Source organism: Lycium barbarum, chromosome 9 (genome assembly GCF_019175385.1).
Source record: "Lycium barbarum isolate Lr01 chromosome 9, ASM1917538v2, whole genome shotgun sequence".
Lineage (NCBI taxonomy): Eukaryota > Viridiplantae > Streptophyta > Magnoliopsida > Solanales > Solanaceae > Lycium > Lycium barbarum.
In genome coordinates this window covers 8002128-8021300 of record NC_083345.1, presented here as the reverse complement: position 1 = coordinate 8021300, position 19173 = coordinate 8002128, and the positions used below count along the sequence as shown (strand labels likewise).

The 19173-nt window shown below is 32.7% G+C and overlaps 1 long non-coding RNA gene and 1 pseudogene across 1 annotated transcript; both read right to left on the bottom strand.

Moving 5' to 3' along the window:
* Window positions 1-10068: 10068 nt before the first annotated feature.
* On the bottom strand, window positions 10069-11652 carry LOC132611599 (deacetoxyvindoline 4-hydroxylase-like; annotated as a pseudogene).
* A 1901-nt stretch (window positions 11653-13553) lies between these two features.
* LOC132610016 (uncharacterized) lies at window positions 13554-15521 on the bottom strand. The gene is made up of 2 exons (XR_009570983.1): window positions 14905-15521; window positions 13554-14294 (listed from the first exon to the last, which is right to left on the bottom strand). It is a non-coding gene; the product is annotated as an uncharacterized LOC132610016 (long non-coding RNA).
* Between the last annotated feature and the right edge of the window lie 3652 nt (window positions 15522-19173).

Genomic DNA, 19173 nt, shown 5'->3' with positions numbered 1-19173 from the left:
CACAAATTCCGGAGGGAATCCCCCGAATGTCTGTAATAGTCCAACCCAAAGCTCTTAAATGTTTCTTCAAGACTGCGATGAGTCTTTGAGTTTGGCCCTCATTCAGAAGTGATGACACAATAACTGAGAGGGTGGCATTTGCTCCAAGAAACACATATTTAAGATGGGAAGGAAGTTGCTTGAGTTCCAACTTCGGTGGCTCAATAATTGATGGTTTTGCTGGAGGAGTTGTTCGTTTCTCTAAATCAAGAGATAACTTCTTGGTCTCATAAGAGTAAGACCCCAGACCGGTGAGTGAATTCACTGTCTCAATATATCCCTCCATTTCTTTTGCATCAAAATTCACCAAGATGGCCGATAATGCTTCACCCAAGCATTCTTCCTCCATTTTGAATTCTACCGCTTCATCCACCACATCAACAGAATTAATGACTGAAATACTTTGATAAAGACTAGGTAATTTCATGCCTTTGCTGGCGTGAAAAGTCACCTCCTCATCGTTCACCTGAAACTTGATCTCATTCTTCTCGGAATCCATAAGAGCCCTCCCTGTCGCAAAGAAAGGTCTCCCCAGAATAATGGTAATTTCTTGATCAATAGCACAGTCAAGAATCACGAAATCTACCGGCAGTAGGAATTCCCCGATTTGAACAAGAACATCATCAACTGCCCCCACTGGCCTTTTTATCGATCTGTTAGCCATCTGCAACCTTATGGTAGTTGGCCTTGGCATCCCTAATCCTGATCTCTTAAAAATCTCAAGGGGTATAAGATTTATGCTAGCCCTGTTATCACCCAAAGCCATGGCAAAATCCTGCTGCCCTATGGTGCATGGAATGGTAAATGCTCCAGGATCTTCCCTTTTTTGCACTGTGGTCTTTGAAAGAATAGCACTAACGCGATGAGTGATACCCACAGTGTCGTGTTTCAATGGCTTCTTCTTCTTTGTTAAGAGATCCTTCAAATACTTAGCAAACCCAGGCATTTCTTGGACAGCGTCCATGAAAGGAATGTTCATCGTCAACTGCTTGAGTTAATCATAAAATCGCAAGCACTTGTCATCTTCTGTTTTCCTCACTAGCCTTTGAGGAAAAGGCGGTGAAGATTTGAACAATTGGCTCAAAGGGCGTAGAGCGCCAGAAAGTTTTGCCTTCCCCTTTTCCTGTTTTTCTCCTTGTGCCTTGAGATTATCAAGATTCTGCTCCTTTTCAGCTATAATAGGGACTTCCTCCTCTGTTTCTTCCTCCACAATATCATCAGATACATCAGGTTGTGCCTCTTCTTCAACAATTGGCTCGAGATCAACCACCTTTTTATCAGTACCTTGAAGTATTTTTCCACTTCTGGTGCTAATAGCAGCTACATGCTCCACAGAGTTTACCCCACTACCTTTTGGATTTGGAACTGTATCACTTGGTAGTTGTCCACGTTGAGGAGTGTGCACTTCTCTGGAAAGATCTCTGAATTGCGATTCAAGCTTCTGAATGGAAGCTGAATGAGATAGTTGAACCTGAGACATTCCCTTTATTGTGCTCTCAGTTCTGTCCTGATTCATTAGCATTTTCTGCATCATACTTTTCAACTCCGCAGAATCATTAAGCGCATTACTAGCAAAGTTGCCAGCTGAATTGTCTCTCCACTGTTGGGAATTTGATGCTTGCCCCCTTGATAACGTCCAAATACACTCCTCAAAGAGAAAGTGTACACTGTCGTATGCAATATATTTACCCAACTATGAGTCGGGGTCGATCCCACAGGGAACAATATGCTAGGCGATTAAGAAAGTAAGGAACTTTCACCAACTAAGCTAAAGTCAAACGATAGATAATATTTTGGTTTTTTGAGAAAATTATAACTAATGCGGAAATGTAAACTAACCTAGAAAGCGAGTAAAATAATCAATGGCCACAAGTAGGGGTGGCAAACGGGCGGGTCGAGTCGGATATGGGCCGGGTCGAAAATGGGTTGATAAAAAATGGATCAACTACCCGACCCGCCCATATTTAACACGGTTAAAAATGGGTTACCCGACAGATAATATGGATATCCATCTTATCCATATTATCCAAAGCTACTTCAAAGATGTTGGCTTCATGTAGCCAATATGGAGAAGATTAAATTACCATTTTGTCCACAAATCCAATCCTTAGTACATAGTTGCGCCTCAACATTTGTGGGAAGAATAAAACTTCAAAACTTTTCAATGACTCGACCTCTCAAAGTGTCTATTTCATATATGACTACTTTGTACTTTGAAGACAACCCCAAAAAGTGACTATGTTTGTAAACTAGCCATTTTTTAAAAGTGACACAAAAAATGACTATTTTTGTAAATGGACCATTTTTGAAAAGTGACATAAAAATGGTTATTTTTGCAAAAATATATTTCTTGCAAAATGACCGAAAATGCCAATTTGCAAAAATAGCAACTTTTTTGTCATTTTTCAAAAAAATGGCCACTTTACAAAAGTAGCCATTTTTGTGTCACTTTAAAAAAAATGGTTACTTTACAAAAGTGACCACTATCTTAGAAATGGCACATTGCAAAAATGGTTATTTTAATACTTTCACAAAGAAGCTATTTTAAAAAATGGCTACTTTTGCAAAGTAGTTAGTTTTTAAAGTAACTACAAAGTAACTACTTTCACAAAATGACTATTTATGAAAATTGACTACTTTCAAAAAGTGACTATTTTTAAAAAGTATCTACTTTCACAAAGTGGTTATTATCTAAAAGTGACTATTTTCTTAAGTGACTACTTTTGCAAAACGACTATTTATGAAAAGTAGCTACTTTTTGCAAGTAATATTTTGAAAAAGCGGCTACTTTTGTAATGTGATTACTTTTGTAAAGTTGCTATTTTTGAAAGTTACTATTTTCACAAAATGCCTAGTTTTGCAAAGTTGAGAGATAGGGGGTGGTGGTAGGGAGGTGAGAGGTAGGGGTTGCGGGGCAGGTAGTAATAAGGGTAGGGGTGGTGTAGGTAGTGATAGGGGTAGGGAGTGGGGTAGGTGGTTATAGGGGTGGGGGTAGGGTAGGTGGTTATAGGGGTAGGGGGTGGGGTAAGTGGTTACAGGGATGGGGGTAGTGGGGTTGGTGGGGGTGGGGGTAGGAGGGGGTGGTTAAGTAGTGGGGTGAGGGTGTAGGGGTGGTTACGTGGTGGGGTGGGGGGAGGTGTTGGAGGGGGTGGTTACGGAACTTCTTTTTCTAGAGAAAATATTTTCCAAAACATTTTGACCAACCAAACATGGGAAAATTGGAAAACAATTCCTCCATACCAAACACACTCTATATGTTGTGGGTTTTATCCATTTTACCCATTAATTTACTCATATTTTAAGTGGATAATATGGGTTGACTCATATTGAACCCATTTTAAATGAGTTGGGTATCCAACCGATTTAAAATGGGTTGGGTCGGGCAGATAACCATATTTTTTACCCATTTTGCCACCTCAAATTACAACAAAAATTATTTGAATTTGATTTGAAAACTAACCCCAAGTGCGCGTCACTTACCCCATTTCCCCCACTAACTCACAAACACACACATGTACGCAAGGTTAAAAAATTTAAAAGTTGAAAAAAAATTAAAAGATGTTTTTTGGATTTTCTTTTTGTAGTAAATTTTATTTTCAGAAAAATATAAGAATACTAAACCATTTTTTGGGCTTCTTCTTCGCAGCAAGTAAAATACAAGTTTTTGTCTCCTTTTTTTATTTTATTAAATTTGTATTTATCCAAACCACTATCCTAAGCAGTTTAAGTTTTTGAATTTGGAATTACTTATAATTATTTTTCATAGTTAAAGTTTATCATTATCAAGACACAATCACTTTCAAAATATAATAAACTTTAACTAGGTACATGGAAACATTATTTTGAAATGAATTTTGCAAATATTTTTCATGAATCACATTTTAGACCTTTATTACGTAAATTTTGTTTACATTTTTCAAAAAGAAAGAACATTTCCAAGAGTAACCCCATGTTTTCATTAGTTTTTTTAATTTAAAATTAATTACAACTGATGTTTTACAGTTAAAAGTATTTGTTGTCCTTGATCACAAGTTTTTAAAATATCTAAGTTTTTAAGGAAACATATACATCTATATATTGCAAATTACTTTTTTTGAAACCTATTTTGCTTAAATGCCTATGTAGATTGTTCTTCTAAGATTATTACATCAGGAATTTAAGTTATTTATATAGTAGTAACTTCAATAATCGAAGCCTTTCCGTTAAAATTTTATTTTCTTCTGTATACTATTTGAAATATACGCATATAAAGAAATCAATCTCTTTATAGTAGCAAAATGGATTGTTGTCTATTGATAAAAAAAAATTGTAATTTTACGATTTGAAAGACTTTTTATAACCAATCAAGTCTTTAAAGCCCTTTTGGCAATAACTGGTAATATTTAAGTGTAACAATTGATATTATAATTATAAATAAGCAATCACATGTTTGGATACAAATGTTGAAATTGAGTTGAACTTATCTTCTATTATTGTACTTCAAATACTTTCTCAGGCAATTGTGCGGCTAGTAACATGTTAGTAAATTGATGTGTTTGGTAAAACAAATACTACTAAATTTTGCAGCATTTGTCGGTCTTTCTAGAGATTGTTGCATTCGAAGGTAGTCAGAGATACTATGATAAATTTTTATTCTTAACGGTTAGATTATGTTTTATTTTAATACTATATTCTACATGAATCATATGCATGTATTTTGAATCAAATTTAGTACTTTGATTGTGTTGTATTTAATGATGACTATGTATGTTAATATTTTACTTTTCAAATATATGTAAGAGAATTTGGATTTCGAATTGAAGTTGGCTAACATTCCTTCTGTTCCTTTTTTTTTTTTTTTAGAAATGTCATTTCCTCCTTCCATGAGTATCAAAAAAGGAGGAGTCAAATCGTATAATAAGAAATCTTAATACAACTCACTTAAAAGGAAAAAATAATAATATGCAAGCTCTTGATCAGAATATGGTTTACTTAGGCATCCCTAAAGATTAACTTGCTCTAAAGGAATCTCTTACTTTATCTTTGTTAGACTTCTATATTTTCAGTTTAATTTCTTATTTAATTTGAAAATGTTGTACAGTATGCTCAGCTCCACGAGTAAATTTTGGCACCAAGAAAATAGATGTACTTACAATCATACGATATCCTTGGTAACCTATGTAGATTGTTCTTCTAAGATCATTACGTGATGTATTTAAGTTATTTATATAGTAGTAACTTCAATAATCGAAGTTTTCCTGTTGAAATATTATTCTTCTTTATGCTATTTGAAATATACACATATAAAGAAATCAATCTCTCTATAGAAGCAAAATGGATTGTTGTCTATTGATAAAAAAAAAATCGTAATTTTACAGTTTGGAAGACTTTTATAACCATTCAAGCCTTTAAAGCCCTTTTGGCAATAACTGGTAAGTTTTAAGTGTAACAATTGATATTATAATTATAATTAAGCAATCACAAGTTTTGATAGAAATGTTGAAATTGAGTTCGGACTTATCTTCTATTATTGTACTTCAAAATACTTTCTCAGGCAATTGTGCAGATACTAACATGTTAGTAAATTGATGTGTTTGGTAAAACAAATTCTAATAAGTTGTTCTTTTATTAAATAATTAAAATATCCTTAAAATTTTATAAATATTATAAGCCTGAACGTATCTTAATGAAGAAAATGAGGACCGATAGGTATGGAGTAAAGATGATTCTATTAACCTTTGCATTGTTATTTTGCAGGATTCCACTGATAACACTGATATATCTGTTGCAAATACTCCTACCAAGATAAATATATAAGATACTAGAACAGTAGTGATGATGACCCAAATGCACTACTAGCCGGAAAGAAGATCAAGAGAGTATTGAAGAAGAAGAAGAAAATTGCATAAGTTATTGTATGTGCAGGTCTTGTAGAATCATTATTTAGTCATGTTTATGGTTTTCTTTATATTTTGTTCCTAGGAAATTTCTTTTGGTTATAAACAATATGGTACTCTATAATATCCAAGTTTCTGATAGGGATCAATGTTTTAGATATACTCTAATTTATGCTTCATTAAACTAGTGTTTCGATTGATATTTTGAAGTCTATTATGCCTTATTTCTATTAAACGGCTAGCATGTTGTCACCTTGAAACTGAGGATGTTGGATGAATGGAAGTGAAGAAACATGTTGGTCTAAAAATAATACGGGGGTCATCAAATTGACAATAGTCTTTGTTGAATTGGATATTAGCAAACCAATTTGCAAGATTATTGTCCAGAAAACTTATAAAATGGTTATCTAATAATTGAATTTACAGGTATCTAGACTGAATTGGGAATGCACATAAAAAATTACAAATTTAGTGTCTTCAAGAATACATTTGTTGGATTTGAGGGATAGAAATGAGCAGGATTAACAATATATTTTTTGGAGAAAAAGGTCCACAACAGCATTGACCTGAATGCAAATTATCAATGAGAGAAAGCAAAAAAGCTGAATTTATAAAGATACAAGGCTGTCATGAAGATATCATATTTCATTAACAAGGCAACCGATACTTACTGTATTTTTATTTTATTTTTGCCCGTAAAGGACAACATTTGCTCCATCAATAATAGCTTTAGATGGTCCATAATAATCAAACAATTTCTGCAGCCATTAACATTTGTTTTACCTCATTAGAGAGACATATGATCTCTATACTATTTGAAGAAATGGTCAGTAATGAAGCAGTAACAGCTACATATACCATAAAAAAATATATGTAATAAGACCAATCCAAAAAGATGAGAATATAAAATCTGCAATATGTCACACATGGTGCATATATACATCTGTTTCTACCAGAGGTGGATCCAGAATTTGAAGCTTATGGGTTCCCAGCTAGCAGTATCTGTTGTTACTGGGTTCTCAGCTCAAATTCCTTATATATTTGAAGGGTTTCACATTATAAATACAAGGTTCGGATAAAAGTTGTAGGTTCCCGCGAACCCACACGCAATGGTGTGGATTCGCCCCTGGTTTCTACTATCTCTCTCCGCTCTTTTTTCTTTAAAATGATCCGCGGATCGCACGGGTACGTATACTAGTTCCATGAATAATGAAATCCTAAACAAAGGAATCATTGTCTAACTTAATAAATTTAAATATTCTATCTTCCCTGGAAAAAAAAAATTATTTGCATAAAATCTTGCTCCAAGTGTAATTAATGTAACTCTAAGATATGATATAAAAAATTTGAAAACTTTTTGAGTAATATTAAAAAAAATTATATGATTTAACATCGCCGATCCTAAGTTGTGTGAGCCTGAGACACGGTTGTTGTTGTATGCTATAAATTCATTTTTTTTATTTTTTTTTGCTTTTTTTTTGGTCATGAAACTTTTCTAAATTTTAAAATGCTCTATTCTAATGTTTGAAATTTTCTTAATTTTTATCTACTCAACTACAATTGTTAAGGGGATAAAAGTTGTATAAAACAACCTGTATATCTTGCATTTATTAGTCCGGTACAAACATCGGATTGAAAATTTTCCCTTTTAGTTTTTTTCCTCTTGCTCCTAAATTAGTCCACTGAATATAATTGTGATTTCTCTTTTTCTTTTGATGCGGCTAGATAAATTAGACTGCACATCACTTATTTCATTTCATGCGTTTGTCCAAGATTTAGAAAAACAAATGCTCAAGAAATACAACTAAGCAAAGCTTCTTTATTAAAAAAGAAGAAGAAAAAAGGTTGCTCGGTGCACAAAGCAATAGCGTGTGACACAAAGTTTAGGGAAGGGTCGCATCCCAAGGATGTTTTGATGTAGGCAGTCTACCCTGACCACAAACATCATTAGTTGATTACCCGACTCGCACCTGTGAGGCCGTGACCTTTAGGTTACAGGGAGACTTGAGTTGCTGCAAAGCTCCCTTTTCGCACAACATTATATATATATATATATATATATAAAAAAAAAACTAGAGCAGAGTTAAATATAAGCTTTAAGTTGTAAGGCAGTTCAAGAAAACACTTTGTTAAGAATAACTGCATGATAAGTTGGTATTTTACCAACTTATTTCTGCTTTAATCTTAGATTGTTGCTATATTTTGATTGAAAAAATAGTGCATTTAATATTGTTTACTTCCATTTTATAGGTTTATATGATTGAGAAGAGCTTTGGAAGAAACCAAGTAAAAAAACAAGTCAAAAAGAGACCAAATTGAAGAAAGTGAAAAAGTGGCTAAAACTGCAAAAAGGGGCCATATTTGCAAAATTGAAACTTTGGGGGTTTATTTTGTCATATTTTGACTTGAAAAAGTTGGGGAGCTACAAAATAGAGACTTGGGGCATATTATTTTCATCTTTGGCCATATTTACAAGCTTGGAGAGCTAGGGTTTTGCATCCACACTTGGGGATTGAAGATTTAAAGATCTTGATAAGAAATTTCTTAATACTTTACTCATTTCTTCAATTCCTTGCTTTGTATTATATATCTAAGTGTGTAAAATTATATTTCATCACTTTAATCTTGTTTATGAAAATATTCATTTGCAAAGTTGGATGAAATCTTTTGTTATGCTTATGTATTGAATGATTTTTATTTCTATTAAAGTGGGTCTTTGTTGTTTTAATTAATCTTGTTCTTAATGTTTCTTAAGGGATTTGCTAACCCTAAGACACCCCCCCCCCCCCCCCCACATTTACTTCGATTTGATCTCGAGAGAGGCAGATTGAGGTTGAAAAAGATTAATTAACAAGAATTTGGGGCTTTAAAACCTATCTAATAACTTGAGCTAAAGCTAAGAAAGTTACTTGAGATTATATTTATTGTGCTTAATATCACACTCTAAGGCTTGAGAAAGCTTAGAGTGAAATTCATTGATTTGATCGAAAGACTTTTGATGAGATTCTAGAGATCATTATCTAATTAGCATAAACTCACTCATAGTTATAAAATCGTGAAATACATTGAATCGTTACTTGAGAGTAATCTCCTTTGTATCCATGCTTGTGGCCATTGATCATTTTACTTGTTTTCTAGGTTAGTTTTGTTTGTTAGTTTTTAAATCAAAAATCAAGTATTGAAAAAGTGTTTGGCTTAGCTTAGTTGGTGATAATTCCTTACTTGTTTAAATCGGGTCTTTATATTGTTCCCTGTGGATTCGACCCCGACTCATAGTTGGGTAAATTATATTGCGACGATCGTGTACACTTTCTCTTTAAGGAGTGGATTTGGACGTTATCACTGCACTTTGAATTGAAGCACAAATTTGATGTAGTTTGAAATCACAGGCCTTATTTTGGCATTTGTAGGGGAATCCATCACATGGCTCATTACAGGCGGTCACCAAGACTATACATTTGAAGATATTAGGAGAGCTAATTAGTAATCAAGATATATAAATGGATGCTGAAATTTCTTGTGTAAATCAGCAGAACATGTAGGCAGATACCCCCTGCATCCAAAAGAACCACAAGCCATGCCTATCATTTATCGTAATCATTGCTTAATGTCAAGCAATGTTCAAGGTTGAAATGAGAACTAGTGCTAGAAAACATTGCCTCAGCACATTGTCTCCTCCTGCTCCTAGCTAGTTGTTTATGATCATGTGACCCTAGTCGATAACTATTAGAAGTCTTGTGAATTTAGCATGATTTTCTTCGACCAAAAACCATCATATGGTGAACATTTTACTTCTCTGTGAACAAGTTATATCGGGCTTTAAAGGTGGGGACATGGCCTATCTATTAACTCTTTCTTACGATCACACAGTGAAATTATACGGTTCTCTCTTCAAAATATTTCAGCATAATGAGGTTAAAAAAATGTTCATGTCTTGGACAATTGGCAGTAGCTAGTTGGTAATGCAGAACACTTGCCCTGATGGCATCTTCAGGGATCTTACAAAACAGATTGAAGAAAGAAACAATACTTGCATCATATAGATGATGCGGACCATTGGGTACAAAGAGCAGAAAATGTAAGCGAGTGCCTCTGAACTTCATGACTAAGTGTAGAAGTAGAGCAAAGGAGATGAATGTTAAAAAGAATAGGCTGCAATATGATAGGTGTTCTTATATTTATCTACCAAAAGTACTTAGATAATACAGTAGTCGTTGTTAAAGCATTATTGTATAGCAAACCATAAACTTGGACATTGTTCTGCATAAACATTATACTGATGTTCACTGCTGCGCGATTTGGCGCCTGGTCACTCTTCGCAGTCTGAAAAGATCAAGACCAGACTTATCAAGTGGCTTGGAGAAAAACTTAGTGATGTAATCGCTCACAAGAAATTCCTTATATAGTGGGGGGTTTTCTTCTGATATGAGCTCTTTGATTGGACCAAGCATCTTTGGAGGTTCAGAAACACCAGTAAAGAAGCATGCCGCTGACATCCTTGGTCCTACTTTATTCGCTACAACTCTATGATTTACACTTACAAACTTGCCATTTGATAGGTTCTGTTACAAAATCAGACACAGATGAGTAACGATTTGTAACTACATGAAGATAAATCAGAACAAATAGTTGTGTATTTTGTTGCAAACCTGTAGAAGGTCACCAATATTAACAACCAAACCATGTTCAATTGGTTCAACATCAAAAAATTGGTTATTATGCACGACATAAAGGCCGCCATTTTGATCTTGAAGCAGGATGGTGAAGAAAGATGGATCTGTATGCTTATCGGCACCAAGAGTTAGCTCTGGCTGTGGGCATGCTGGGTAGTAGTGGCATACCAACCCTTGTCCTTTTGTCACATTCCATGGCTTTTAAATGATCTGGTTTTAGCCCGAGCGCTTCTGATAGTAAGTCAACAAGAGTTTCTCCTAGTTTTATTATGACATAATTTAAGTACTCATTGGATGGTTTCCTGGACATCAAGAAAATATCAGAGATTACTAAGTTACAATTTTTTTTAAAGATTCAAGATACTCTAATCTAGCATGCCAAATAATTTTACCCTTTCCGTGAATTTCAGTGTCACTTATTTTAGATCCTACTTGAGCAAAGCTAGAACATAAAAAACTACAATTGATCTTACTAAATTCAATAGTTCTGATCTTTACCTAACAAATTTCAACTAGCATAGGACTGGTGCAGAGTACTTACCTGCAAACTGCTGGTATTTCTTCAGGTTCAGTATAACCAGAAACTATCCTAGAAATGTTCAAGGAATCCCTCCAGTTTGCAGCCTTTGATTGATCTTACTCCTATCAAGGTAGGACAGTTGTTTCCGAAAGACCCTCGGCTCAATAGAAAGCATAAAAAAAATGTCAGATAAGACCAAGAAATTCAAAGTGATATTGAAATGAAAATAACGAAAGCAATTAAGTCATGATGAAGTAGTTTGCAAAGGGATAGTAGCTACCACACATAAAATAAGATAATCAAAGTACAGGAAATAACAAATAATAGCGGAAATCAAAGCACAAGAAACTATAGCGCGATAATGCGATTACTAATATGAAAGGATAAACGAGACTATCTACTAGTCCTCCACCCTAATCTGAGTCCTCCATACCCTCCTATCTATGGTCATGTCCTCGGTGAGCTATAACTGCGTCATATCATGTCTAATCACCTCTCCCCAATACTTCTTCGGCCTACTCCTACCTCTTTTGAAACCATCCATAGCCAACCTCTCACACTTCCGCACTGGGGCATCCGTGTCTCTCCTCTTCACATGCCCAAACCATCTCATTCTCGCTTCCCGAAGTTTGTAAAACTATAGTCGAAATGAATAAATTTAGCATTTCTTGGTCCGCTGTTGCTTTGGGTACGAGTAATCCAATTTCATGTTAGTAAGTCTAACTTAGGCGACTCGATTATTATGAAAGCTGAAATCTCTTATTAACGCCGGAAGCGTACATACCGCCCACCTACTGCTTTTCTTGGTACTGAATGCAGCATCTGATAGATAAATGAAACAAGCTACAAGTGGAAGATTTCAATAGTTTTAAAATAAAAAAAAAGAGTAAATTACACTAAGATGCCCCTGCAATATGAAACAACTGCAAATCCACCCCCATATTATGTAAATTCTATACAAATACATTATTGTTATTCTTGTTTTTCAAAATTAAAGACTTAAATCTCTTATATAATGAAAATCCTACACAAATGAATGTTCGTCTAACTTAGTAAATTTAATTACTCGAAGAGGAAAATAACAAATTAAGCTAAATAAAAAATGAGAATTATTATTTTTTATTTATAATTTTTAACAAGTACAAATAGCTTTTCGAGATACAAGGCAATAATGAATGAAAGTTTTGATGAGAATGGAAGACTGAAGAGATTTTTAGTCAATTTGTTATTGCGGAAAAGAGCTACTGAAGCAGTTATGTATATACCCACAGGCAATCCTTTCTTCTTGGAAACTTAATTTCGGGTCGTCATTTTTGTATAGAAAAGTTAAATTTATATATTAATCTTACATTTTTCGTGTTTGTACTCACATTTTTCATTTTTCTTTTTTATTTATTAATTAATTTATTTTTTGGTGCTTGACTATATAAATTATTGTATTGTAGGTCATACATAAACCTTGAGCTTATTTTCTTGTAAAGTGATGAAAGAGGATTTTGAAAATTCCTTTTGTTAAATTTTCAAATAAAACAAGGAAGTTCAAATTTTTTAGGCCATTACCGATTGAAACATCCATAAAATTACACAAGAGCTTCTTGAAGCGGTAGTATAAATGCAGTATAGTTCATAATTTGTGATCGTTCTAGCAAATTACTTGTGAGTTCTTTGTGTTGATAGAACAACTTGCCATTCAACGTCTTGAAGAGGGAAAATTGATAGAAATTAAATAGAACCTTTCATTTATTTTCTTTTTGGATGTCTCCACATTCAAAAATCTTAGTTCACTTGCCAATCATGTGTTAGAAAGGTAAAGAAAAAGACTTAAAAGCAAATTTTACAAACAACTTTTTGAGTCTTTCCACTTAATTTTTAATGCGTTGAATGATATGATGTCCTATCAACACAAAGAGATCCTCTTATTGAATTCAAGTTAATTTGAAAGCCAAATACATGGACGGCCCCTTAAATCAAGCATGGAAAGGCAAGAATCAAATATTAACAAGTACTATTGTGGTATACTCACAATTAACATTGACAAATTCTCCACTATGCACTCATCAATCAATTTCTTGTAAAGAATAAAATCTACGTGAGAGATGAATACCAATATATTATACGCCTCTAAATAAATGTCATGATTCCTTTATGAACATAGACATGAATAACGACAATTTGTCCATTAGCACCACAATTAATTTATGATAAAGAGCAATACTTTGAATGAATAGATTGAAACAAGAAGACCATTCAAATATAATTTGTTATTCTGTAGATGAATTTGATATATGTTATATAATTAATTGCAACTCTTTATCTTCTTCAGTTTTTTAGACAAACAAAGAGACACATCTTTTCTAAAGTGAGATTAATGGAGTGTCTAACCGTTTCCAATATAAAGTGTACTTCAGTTTTGAATATATTTACATAACATCTAGACACTCCATATTTTCTTTTCCAAATATGCTTCTTCATTTACTTCCATAAATTATGGAACACTTGGGGAATCCTCAATCATACAGTAATAATTTGAGATTCTTTCCTTTTCATAATAGGTCTTAGAAATATAATTTATTCCCATAACAAAGCTTATAGTAACTCAGGGAATCTTCGGAATAATCTTTCCTTAAAATTATAGTAAATTCATCACCTTCCTTCCAAACTTGAAGCAAATATATTCAAATTTGAACATCTCTAGAGATCTTTCCTTTCATAGGATATCTTCTTTCCAGAGTAACTAATATTCTCTCGAATAGTTTCTCTGAACTCTTTCTCTCTGGATTGTACAAATATGAGATCTTATTTAAGTGCAAGAGAATATCAAGATCCTCTCCGTTTGACCTTGGTCTAGATTTTTATTAATTCCAATATAATCATATCTATCTGAATTTAAACTTTAATCACTCAAAATGTGAACTCTTTTGTACACTTGAAACTTCTAGCATATCTTGATACTCCATGAAATTTGGACCTTTCCTAAATAACATATTGATCTTGATGTTTTCCTTTTGTAGAATTTTTTTCCATAAAATCAGAGTAATATTCTTCCCTTGAAGTAGCAGATCTTCCTTCCAGATTTTGGCAAGCTTCCTTCCATAGCTTTCAAAAGTTATTCCTTCCATTAAGCTTGGAAATATCTTCCTTCATTATTTTTGTTTGGATCTTCACAAAATCCTTCATCATCTAAACCTGCATAAAAAAAGAATTTTCAACAATTAAGTAAATGCTCCGTTAATAAAATTTATATTGATTTGTTATCATCAAAATCAACACAGGAGAAACCTTGGCGCTAATACACATTTATCTATTAACGTATAGATGTTATATACATTTTGCAGGCAAATTTTTTCGAGATTGATCACAAAAGCTTCAAGAAATAATTTACCATATGATTTATGTCAATTTTATTTTTTAGTTAATCTGAATTATTAAGGTCAAGATACTGAAACATAAAAGTGATTGTGAGTATATATGTTTGGTTGTTTCGATTTTGTCGGGTTTTCCGGTTTTTCTTGGTCACATGAATACTATGTGGATCTTATTTTTTGGAGTGATTCATAAAGATTTGATAAATCAATATAAGTCTAGATAACATTGAACACAATAGTTATTTGGTTAGCCTCGAACTCGACGAAAATATAAAAGTTTAATATATCTTGAAATATAAACATGAAAGAATAAATAAATTGACGCATGTCAACAACGATTGATATAAGAGTGATGATACATGTTAAATTAAGTATTATTCAAAATAGGTCAAACCCATCGGGAGACACCTGCGATTGACAAGAATTTTCACCTGCCGTTGAAGCGACATTGATTTGTTATCCATCTTCTATGGGCTATTAGACTGGACCGGAACTGTGGAAGCCTAGTAATAATTCCTTTTTTCTCCAGTCTCTTCTATGAATTTCACAAACAAAAATACCAAATCTCTTCTTCAATTTGCTGCTCCGATATTCAATCCTCAAAGAGAAGAAGCAAAAACAATAGCAATAAATAAGAAACTATATTAAGGCGATTGACTCTTGGAAATCCAAAAATAGTCTCGTTGTGAAATCTAATCAGTAGTCCATATGGATGAATACTGTAAAGCAACGAAGGTGATGATATATTGTTTTCAATTGAATTAGTGGGAATGGCTTAAAGGGATGAAGAGAAATCGGGATATGGAAGAGGAAACTTTGATTGGAATGACCCATCTTCTTTCAATTTGCAACTGAAGAGACCAAATTTGACCATCATGGAAGGAGTTTAAGTTTGCAGAAATGGTGGGAGATAGTGGATGGAAAAATGGGGAAGAAGAAGAGAAAAATAAAATAAAAATTGCTTAAGTGAACCTCTCACGCCCTGATTTTGAGTATATTACACTCATCATGTCATCTCAGTAAAAAGAGTCTAATTGGAACAAATTTCATGTAATCTGAGTGCTCAATAGATATAAGGATTATAGCCTGTTTGATCAAATTTATTTTTTCCCTAAAAATATTTATTGTTTTAATAAGTGCTTATTTGAAAAAAAGTGAGGTGTTTGGCCAAGCTTTTGAGAGAAAATAAGTGCTTCTGGAGAGTAGCAGAAACAGTTTTTAAAAGCTAAAAAAACAGTTTTTGCCCAAAAGCACTTTTTTGAAAAATAATTTTGAGAAAAATACAAATAGAAGCACCTTTTAAAAGTTTGGCTAAACACTAATTGCTGCTTAAAAGTGTTTTTTTAATTAATTGGCCAGACACAAACTGCTTTTCGCTAAAAGTGCTTTTTTGAAAACTATTTTTTTTTAAAAGTACTTTTAAAAATAAGTTGATTTTATAAGTTTGGCCAAACAGACTATTAGTTGAGGTGTCTAAGTGAAATATCTTGTCAAGTGTCCCGATGAGTTTGACCTTCAAAATATATATAGAAATGAATGTATCGTATAATTCTATTAAATATTACATCCAACGAGAATTATTTCTTGACATGCTTTTAAGGAAAACTCTACATAAAATCTTAAAAAAATAACAAAAATGATATATTTATATATTGGTTTGGTTCAATTTTTTATTACTCGATACCAAATCAATCCTAGCCAATTTTTTCTTATCGATTTGATTACAGTTTTCGATTTGGTATTATTTTTACGATTTGGTTTGAACACTCGTAATCATAAGATATATCCCTATTTTAAAATTCATTTAACTTCATATGAATCTCATTATTTAAGTTTTATGTCGATCTGAAACAAATTATACTTGTCATATTACTTTTCGAAAACATCAGAAATATCGACTTCAAAAGAAAACAAAACATTTGTAATTTGTCAGAATAAATTTGTTGGACTGTACTATGAATCATGGGGGTTGCATTTGGGTGTGAGGCTCGTTGATATAGACGGCCGCTGTTAGTGTTTGCATATTTAAATTTGTATTAAATACTATTTTTATCATTTTTAGATAACTACTACAAAAGAAATCTCAACCATGAAATAATAAAATTGATACATGTAATAAATCGGTAATACCATTAAATAAAACTGGACCAAACATCAATGGAGGGGATCTTTAATCCTAATCGATGACAAGGATCCAAAAAAATTAATAATCCCTATATGTATCGAGTCAAGTACCAAAAGTGAAGCCATAAAATTGATTTCCACCATGAAAAATGAGTTGCATTATATCTGATAAAGAAATGAATTTGTAACATCTATCTGCCACTTTTGAGTGGTATTCCATTGTTCTATATAAGGATAAATGTTGGTCCGTGTGATTAAGAGCAATTTCCAGCCATAAGAATTAATTTAGACATTTTCCCTAGCTATATATATAATGTTGGTCGGTTAATAATTAAGGACAAATTTCGAATCAAAATTATAATGGAGGGAATACGGATGAATCAAACCTCTAATTGAGGGCAAAGATAATTTGTTTGCAAAGTACAGGGGCAAATCTGAATTTTTTTCCAAAATAAAAACACAAGAATAAATAAGAACGAAAGCAACACTAAAATTCAATCTTATTTTTCCTTCTCACTTTACATAAACAAGAACACAAGCAAAACATCATATTCCCTAATTAGACCACTCAAAATAGCGATCCATATAATATGTTCCATTATCAGCATTATATTGTTCCAAATAAAAACCATCTGATCTCACCTCCCATTTACAATAATTCAAAAGATTTCAATTTTGTCCATCTTTGATGCAATAGTTTGGTTTGTCAAACACATGAATAGATGTATCCTTTGAACCCCACCAAAAGTGACAGAAGTACAAAATATTATTCAAAAATTTCCCGCAAAACGACCAACTTAAGTCCCCATCTACGGGAAGAAATTGGTTCCCAATTTCTCTATTCTTCGACGCGCAGTGAATTTGCAGTTTTGGAAAATTAGAAGGAAGTTTGTTGATAACATGTACCTGATACTTAGTGGAAAATATACATTTTTTTGCTAATGAAAGGTCAAAAGGAGTGATCAATAACAATAAGAAGAAGATGTTGATGAACGAGAGAGCCATATGAGAAAAGATAAGTATTGAAAGTGAGGGGATAGAGGGGCCATGGTGTTTTATACAAACAAAAAAAATCCGAGTTTAGTAATGTCCATCAAATCTTGATGGTAGTCTGTACTTTTATGAGGTTACTAAATCACTATATTAAAGAACTTGATCCTCTTATATTTAGAAGAATTATTTTTCGTACATTGCACATTTATCCCATATCAATATATTCAAACTCTTTAAAATCATAAAAAAGAAAGTGTTTAAACATGCGTATGATATATAATATAAAATCAGAAAAAGGCTCAAGAACACAACATACAACACATAACCACACAAAAATTAACCGATAACTACAAACCCTTTCTAGATAAGAAGCAAAAGTTGAGGTTAAACAAATCAAATAACGGAAAATGCATAAAAAATGAAACTTGAATTGTTAAAATTTACTTTCCTTCTCTGTTATGATTTACATTAATGGTAATATTTACTTTTTTTTCATTTACGAATATACTAAAATATTTATGTTCTTTCTAAGTTAAGGATCTACATTAAATATAAAATATTTATTTTCTTTTAGTTTAGTATCTATAAGAAAAATTGCATATTTCATTTTATTTTATTTTCTTTAGTTCTCTATAAATAGTGATTAGTCTTTTATATTCAGTGAAAGAAACAATGCAATGCGTTCTGTTCATTCTCGATCTCTCTCATTTCTTCGATTTCATAACATGAATAAACATCAAAAGCCCAAAGTACTAAATACTAAGAGCCCGTTTGGATTGGCTCATAAGTTGCTTATAAGTTGTTTTCAGCTTTTTTGAGTGTTTGTCTGGCCAGCTTAAAGTCATTTTGTACTTAAAATAAGCTTAAAAAAATATTTGGACCCATTTGACTTAGCTTATCTAAAGCAGCTTATAAGTTGAAAACAACTTATAAGCCAAAAAAAAAAAAAAATTAGACTACCCCAACTTATTTTTTTGGATAGGCATAAGCCCATCCAAACAGACTCTAAGTACTTTTGTTAGATAAATATAAAGAACACCTATCATTGTGCGGCCTGTTCTTTTTTAAATTCATCTCCTTTGCTCGAATAGTCTTTGAAGTTCCGATTCAAAACTGTTTCAAGTTCACCGGTGCAACAGTTCACTGCTCACACACTTAACGAACTTTGCCATCTCCGTTACCGACGATGGGTTCTCTGACAACATTCAATCCAAACAAACATCTTAGGGAACTGTTACGATTTCTTCTCATTATTTTTCTATCAACTACAAATCTCTAATTTTTCCATTTTGTTATGATTTGATTTTTTGACAATTTGCCTTTCCAGGTTTGTGAGCAATTTGACTGGAAATTCAATGATGGAATTATTACTTCTCATTACTACTCTCTCTATACCCAACCCTTATAATGTTTATTTTATTTTTAGTATTATATGTTTTATTTTAATTTTTGTTTTTTTGTATTGTGATTCAGATGATTCAATTTCTACCTTCAGTATATTGCAGAAAAAAAAATGATCTAGGGTTGAAAAAATATTTATGGGATGGGAATACGGGTCAGGTTATGGGTTTATTGAGTTGGGT